The 7,871-nt window shown below is 36.5% G+C and overlaps 1 protein-coding gene across 2 annotated transcripts in view; it reads right to left on the reverse strand.

Moving 5' to 3' along the window:
- The window catches only part of LOC138843059 (serine/arginine repetitive matrix protein 1-like), a 244,974-nt gene that overhangs the window by 25,882 nt on the left and 211,221 nt on the right, over positions 1-7,871 (reverse strand). The window lies entirely within an intron of this gene.

Genomic DNA, 7,871 nt, shown 5'->3' on the forward strand with positions numbered 1-7,871 from the left:
TTTTGCATTTGTATTGATAAGTACTATTCTATTTTATAGACATGTATGGGCAAATGGAATTAAAAGATATGTTTATTTTGTTCCAAAACAACTGAAATCCAAACTTCTAAGTTTGAATAATAAAGCTAATGTGAAGAACAAGATAGTGATGTGAACAAATGTGATGCTTATGTACATTTAGTTCTATTCAATTTTGTACAATAAAGCAAATAAACTTAAAAAATTTGAAATCCATACATAGTTTTTTCATAATACACATTTCTCGTGAACTTTTTCAAGACCCCTCATATATCACATTTTATTTATCCATTTCCTAACAGATAGACATTTGGGTTGTATCTTGTCTTCTCTATAATGAATAATGAATACATATAAGTTTTAGTAAGGACATAAGTATCTTATGGGTAAAAATCTAGAATTGGAATTACTGAATTGCGAGATAAAGTTATGCTGTACTTGAAACAAAGTGTCAAACTGTTTCCTGAGGTGGTTCTCCCATCTTCCCTCAAGAAATACATAAAACTAACATTTGTTTCATGTCCCTGCCAACACTTGGTGTTCGTGTATGAGAGCGAAAGTGAGAGTAAGAGTGAGAGTGAGAGATGGAGAGAGAGAGAGAGAGAGAGAGAGATTCTTCTATCTGTTGGTTCACTTCCTAAATGTCCCTAACAACCATGGTTGGACCAGGCCAAAATCAGGAGCTAGGAACTCCTTCTGGGTCTTTTATGTGAGTTGCAGGGGCCCAAGCATTTGAGCCATCACTTACTATTTCTCAGGGTATGCATTAGGAGAAAATTGGATAGAATATAAAGCATGTGTTGCTGGCATTTCTAATATTTATCGTTAGAGATTGCTTTAGGGATCACAACATGTATCTTTAATATACTTTGATCTACTGGAAGTTAATTTTTAATTATTTCTGATGAAATGCAGTAGTGTAGTAGAATATTCACAAAAATTAAAAGGAAAATACATACTTTCATAAATATCCATGTTTGCCATTTCTGATGCTCTTATTTGCTCATTGCCAATCAAGTTACTATTGGGTTCAAGTTACTATTGATGTATCTTGAAGCAAAGTCAGCAAACAATGAAATCTTTTTGTCTATCTACATATACATTAAAACTTCAATTTTGAAATATGGTTTTGATGGATATATATAATTTTTGATTACAGTGTTTTCTTGATCTATTGAGAGAACATGCCAATGTCTTCTTTCATTATTTCTGTTAAAATATCCTTTAAGGTTATCATTGTTTAGTTGGGTTAATATGTCATCTCTTGATGTTGTCAAGACTTCATTTGTGGGTTTTGGAAATTTGCCTGCAATGTATATAGTCTTCTTTGTATCTAGTTTCTCTGGGATTTACTGAGGAGCTGAGTCTGTACATTACATGTTTTCATCAAAGTTAGGAATTTCAACCATTATTTACTCAAATATTTTTGTCTCCCATTTTCTTCTTTCTTTCCTTGTTGAATTCCAACATACAAATATTGGACCTCTTGACTTGGTTCCACAAATCTTTGACACTTTGTTCATTTTTCTACTATTCTTGATATTGGTTTTTGAAATTACATAGCTTATTATTATCATATATCTTCATATTCAATAATGATTTTCTGTTACCTAAAATATTTGTCTTTTTATGATGAAAACTCAGTCTCTTAAAAAAAGTTGAAATCCAAATGGATTCTCTAAAGTCAAACTTTCTTTACTATTTCTTTCAGTTTTTTCTTTTAAAATAGTAATAAAGGAAACGCTTATTGTGAAATAACTTCACAGAAATAGTTTCACACTTTGTCGTATTTCCTTACAGAAATTTTCCTTCAATAGCCAATCAAAATAACAGTCAGTGTATACTTCATCTGTGTCAATTTACTGAAACATTATTATTATTTCATCAGTCCTTCCTTAGTTTAATTTTCTTTTCTTGGAGTAAGTCCTTCAGCAGTGCTTTCGATGAGAGTCTATGAACCATCAACTATTCCTATTCTTTGTGTGAAAATGCCATTGGTTTTAAAGTATCACTTAGATACATAAAACTATACTTTGCAGTTACTTTCTCTGGAAAACAGGATTCCAGTTTCTATTGTTAAAGAAACTGCTCTTAGTTATTTCTTTTGGGGAATCTGTCTTTTCTTTTGATCTATTTTAAAGATTTGTTCTTTGCCTTTGATGTTCTTTTGTTTCACTCCAATATTCCTGGGTAAGATTTTAATCTTGTTGTGATCACGCTTAAGTCTTCGTCTTCTGACATGAATAACTGATATATTAGATTCTGGAAAAGTATAAAAAATCTCTTTTTCCTTTACAGATGTATTTGCTCCTAATACATGTATTTCATAGTTTTTCATGGGTTTTTGTTTTTCTTCATTTTTTCTTCCTTTTTTTGTGAATTTAACTATTTGAGAGTCAGAGAGACTTTCAAATATGGAGAAATTGAGAGAGCTCCCAACCTCAAGGAAATGTTGAGCAGTGTTTGCCCTTGGAAGAGACTTTCTGAAAGAAATTGTGTAAAATGTTTCCAGAGTTCACCTGAAACTATCTATTCCTGTAGCTTTATTTATAGAGCAATTCAGAGAAATGAGGATACTTCAAAAACTTCATTAGAGAATGAAATTAAAAGATGTTTATTATTGGTACAAAAAATTTTGAAACCCATGAACTTTTTTTTTTTTTTTTTTTTTACAGGCAGAGTGGACAGCGAGAGAGAGACAGAGAGAAAGGTCTTCCTTTGCCGTTGGTTCACCCTCCAACGCTGATCCGAAGGCAGGAGCCAGGTGCTTCTCCTGGTCTCCCATGGGGTGCAGGGCCCAAGCACTTGGGCCATCCTCCACTGCACTCCCTGGCCACAGCAGAGAGCTGGCCTGGAAGAGGGGCAACCGGGACAGAATCCGGCATCCCGACCAGGACTAGAACCCGGTGTGCCGGCGCCACTAGGCAGAAGATTAGCCTGTTGAGCCGTGGCACCTGCCTCCCATGAAATTTTAAAAGACCTCATTTGTATCTGTTTTTTACTAGATATAGAAATATTAGTATTTTAATGTATCATTTTGGAGTGCTGTTTTGCAGGGAGCATGTAGGTGTCACCTAAGTTAAAAAATTTATTGGAATTAACTTGTTCACAATATTCTCTCATATTCTTTTTACGTGGTATCTATAGGATCTGTGGTGATATTTTGTCGGGGAATAGTCCGCGGCGGCATCGCATTACTTTCGGTTTTGACCAGGGGCTTTCCAACGGGCAGGGCTCTCCGGAGGCAGAGAGATGGAGGTCGCGGTAAACAAGATGGTAACACCACCCCCCCCCCCCCCCGCAGTGAGTCTGCCTGCCTGCCGCGTGACACCTCACCTGATTGGCCGAAGGACGCGTGCCCTTCACGTGAACAGAGACCGGATTGGTGTGCCTGATGCATGGACTCTAGCTTGCTTCTGATTGGTCACATTTTGTATATAAGCCGCGGGTGTAAGGAGGAAGCTCTTTCCTCTCCTTTCCTCCTTCCTTTCTTTCTCTGTCACGTCTACTTTCTCTAATAAAAAGTCTACTGAAGACCGATAAGCGCCGTTCGTTCTTTTCTCGCGTCGTCGCGGGCCCGGGGTTAAGTCTGCTGGCCAGGCTCCCCAAGAGGCTCACGGCAATAGTTCCTCTGTTTTCCCTATTTTTGTGAATATGTGGTTATTTTTAATAAAGATTTATTCATTTATTTGAAAGGCAGAGTTACAGAGAGAGAGAGGCAGAGAGAGAGAGAGAGAAAGAGAGGTCCTCCACCCACTGGTTCACTCCCTAGATGGCCGCAACAGCTGGAGCTGGGCTGATCCGAAGCCAGGAACCAGGAGCTTCTTCTGGGTCTCCCATGTGAATGCAGGCACCCAAACATTTGGGCCATCTTCTACTTTCTACTGCCCTCGCAGGCCATAGCAGAGAGCTGTATCAGAAGAGGAACAGCTGGGACTCAAACCAGCGCCCATACGGAATGCCGGTACTGCAGGCGGCAGCTTTACCCCCTGCACCACAAGGACGGCCTCGAATATGTGGTTTTTATTTCTTTTTTTAAAGAAAAAGTTTATAAATTAGAAATCTCTAACCATAGAGCTGGACCTGTTTATTTCTCTTCTTAATTCTGCCCATTTTTACTTCATCCATTTTTAATCTTCATTATTAGGAACATTAGCATTTCAGAATGCTAAAAGTTTATAAATTTTATTTTCACTTTTCCTGTTAAGTTTTTACTTATTTTAATTGAAAGGGGGGGGGGAATTCTTATGTCTACCACCCCATATTCCAAAAGTCTTTAACAAAAATCTTTAATGCCTAGGACTGGACCAAGTCAAAGACAGATACTGGGAAATTAATTCAGGTTTCCCACATGGGTTTCAGGAACCCAACTACTTGAACCATCATCTGCTGCTTCCCAGGTGTACATTAGCAGGAAGTTAGATCAGAAGTGGAGCCAGGACTTGAACTCAGGGACTCCAATAGAATCCAGGAATCCTAAGAGGTGTCTTTACTGCTGCTGCATCAAACATCTGTCCCTGTTACTTTTTTCAGGAATCAAGGTTTAGTTGTGTAAATGCACCCTATTTTTTGCTTTCTTATTTAATTGATTTCTGTTCTTATTGTTTTCTAACATTTTTACTTTGGCTTTGGTTTGTTCATATTTTTCAACCTTTTTATACAAGGAAAGAAGACCATTGACCTTAACATTTTTTAAATATAAGCATTTAAAGCGATTAATTTCTCCTTATGTAGATCATTAGCTGCTCCCAAAAAATGCTGTTTTTTCATTTTTATTCACTGGAAAATATGCTATCATTACACTAGTACATTCATCTTTAACCCATGGGTTATTTAAAAATGTTTTATTTCCTTCAAAAATGTCAAGGAATTTTTCTAAATCTCTTAACTATTTTTTAAATTTAATTTAATTGACTCCATATAATTTGTTTTTTAAAAATTTTAGTCTTATGATATTTCTTTACCCTTATTTTAGGACATGGCACACAGTCTATCTTGTTGAGTGTTATTTTGCACTAAAATGTATATTATGAAGTCTCTTAGTCTAGTGTTCTATAAATATCAATTAAGCCATTGGTTTATGGTGTTACTGATATTTTGTCTAACTTTTCTTTCAACAACTCTGAAAAGGTTATAGAAATCTCTCACCATAGAGTTGGACCTGTTTATTTCTCCTCTTAATTCTGCCCATTTTTACTTCATCCATTTTTAATCTTCATTATTAGGAACATTAGCATTTTAGAATGCTATGTTTTATTCATGTATTTTTCTTATACCATTATAAAATGTCATTGTTATATCCTGGTAATAGTCCTTTATTTGAAATTCACTTTGTATGATATTTATACTTTTTGAAATATACAGTTAGAAAGACAATAATTGGCCTATACCAGCTTTCATATGTTTACAGTTTGAAAAGAATATATTTTTCCATCCTTTTATCTTCTTATGATTTCATAATTACAGTTTCCTTGAAATAGCACACAGGTGAGCCTTTCCTTGTATTAATTCAGTGCATTGGAACTGAGTGTTAATCCAGGAATTCACACTGATACTAAGACTAGGCTCAGGACTACCATTTTGTTGTTTTTTTTTTTTTTTTTTTTTTATTCTTTCTAATCTACATTATTCCTAAATTACTCCTACCATGAATCAAGCTAATGTGGCCTCACAGGATGAGTGTGGAAGGGTTCCCTCCAGTTATTTGGAATAAGAAGAGTTGATGTTAGTTCTTCCTTAAAAATTTGGTGGGGCCAGTGCTGGGGCATAGTGGGTAAAGCTGCTGCCTGTAGTGCCGACATCCCATATGGGAACCAGTTCAAATCTGGCTGCTCCACATCTGATCTAGCTCTCTGCTATGGCCTAGGAAAGCAATGAAAGGTGACCCAAGTTCTTGGGCCCCAGCACCCAAGTGGGAGACCCAGAGGAAGCTCCTGGCTCCTGCCTTTGGATCACCTCAGTTCCAGCCATTGCTGCCATCTGGGGAGTGAACCAGCAGATGGAAGACCTCTCTCTCTCTGACTCTGCCTCTTCCTCTTGTAACTCTACCTTTCAAATAAATGAGTAAATCTTAAAAAAAAAAAAAGTCTGGTAGAATTCAGCAGTGAAGTTCTTCAGATTTTGTGCTTTTCTTTGTTGGGAGACTCTTTATTACTGATGCAATCTCATCCTTGGTTATTGGCGTGTTTTGTGGTAAGTTTTATGTTTCCAGAAAAATATCCATTTCTTCTAGGTTTTCCAATTTGTTGCCAGATTCACAAGAGTTCCTAATGATTATTAGTATTTATGTGGTATCAGGGTGTTGTATCTTCCTTTTCATCTCTTAACTATTTGAATCTTATCTCTTTTGTTATAGGTTAGTCTGGCTAGTTTATGAATTTTGTTTATTCTTTCACAAAACAGCTCTTCATTTTACTAACCTCCTGCATGGTTTTAAGTTTCTATTTTTTATTTCTTCCTTTTTTTTATTAATTCGTTCCTTCTAATTTTGGGTTTGTTTTATTCTTGTTTTTCTGGTCCTTGAGAAGCATTGTTATGTTATTTACTTAGTACCTTTCTTTTTACATGATGTAGCACTTATTTATATAAACTTTCCTCTTAATATCAACATCGCTTTTGCTGTACCTCATAAGTGTTGATACATTATGTTTCTTTTCATTAGTTTCAAAGATTTTTTTAATCTGCCTTTTGATTTCTTCAATGACCCACTGTTCATTCATGAGTATGCTGTTCAATATCCATGTACTTGTATAATTTATACAGTTTCTTTTGTGGTTAATTTCTAGCTTTATTCTACAGTGGTCAGAAAAAAGATACAAGATTTTCTTTTTCTAATTTGTTGACACATTTTTATGGCCCAGTGTATGTTCAATAATAGAGAACGTTCTATGTGCCAATGAAAAGAAATGTGTGTTCCATGGCTGTGAGATGGAATATTCTGTAAATTCCTACTAGGTCCATTTGCTCTGCTGTGCAGATTAACTCTATTGCATGTTTGTTGATTTTTTTCCTTTGGTTAATCTGTCCATTGATGAAACAGGGATGTTGAAGTTATCCAGTATTCTTATATTGGAGATTATGTCTTCCTTCAGATCTATAAACATGTGTTTTATAAAATGGGGTGATCGGGCATTAGATGCATACACATTTACAGTAGTCATACCTTCTTTTTGATATGATTCTTTGAGCCTTATTTAGTAATCTTTGTGCCTGTTATTGTTCTTTGCTTCTTTTGATTTTTTTTTTCTCGAAGTCTATTTTGTCTGATATAAATATAGCTACTTGTACTTGCTTTTGATTTCCACTTTTATGGAATATCTTTTTCTTTTTTTTTATTTTTATTTATTGACAGGCAGAGTGGACAGAGAGAGAGAGAGAGACAGAGAGAAAGGTCTTCCTTATGCCGTTGGTTCACCCTCCAGTGGCCGCCGCGGCTGGCATGCTGCCTGCGGCGCACCACACTGATCCGAAGGCAGGAGCCAGGTACTTATCCTGGTCTCCCATGGGGTGCAGGGCCCAAGTACTTGGGCCATCCCCCACTGCACTCCCTGGCCACAGTAGAGAGCTGGCCTAGAAGAGGGGCAACCAGGACAGAATCCGGCGCCCCGACCAGGACTAGAACCCAGTGTGCTGAAGCCACAAGGCGGAGGATTAGCCTAGTGAGCTGCGGCGCTGGCCTGGAATATCTTTTTCTATCCTTTAACTTTCAGTCTCTGTGTGTCTTTACTGGTGAAACGCATTTCTTGCCAGAAGCATATAGTTGATTTTTTTAAATATAACAGTCAGTCTGTATCTTTTCATTGGGGGATTTAGTTCTATTGCATTCAATATTATTGTTGATAACTAATAACTTG

Source organism: Oryctolagus cuniculus, chromosome 10 (genome assembly GCF_964237555.1).
Source record: "Oryctolagus cuniculus chromosome 10, mOryCun1.1, whole genome shotgun sequence".
In the NCBI taxonomy this organism is placed as follows: Eukaryota; Metazoa; Chordata; class Mammalia; order Lagomorpha; family Leporidae; genus Oryctolagus; species Oryctolagus cuniculus.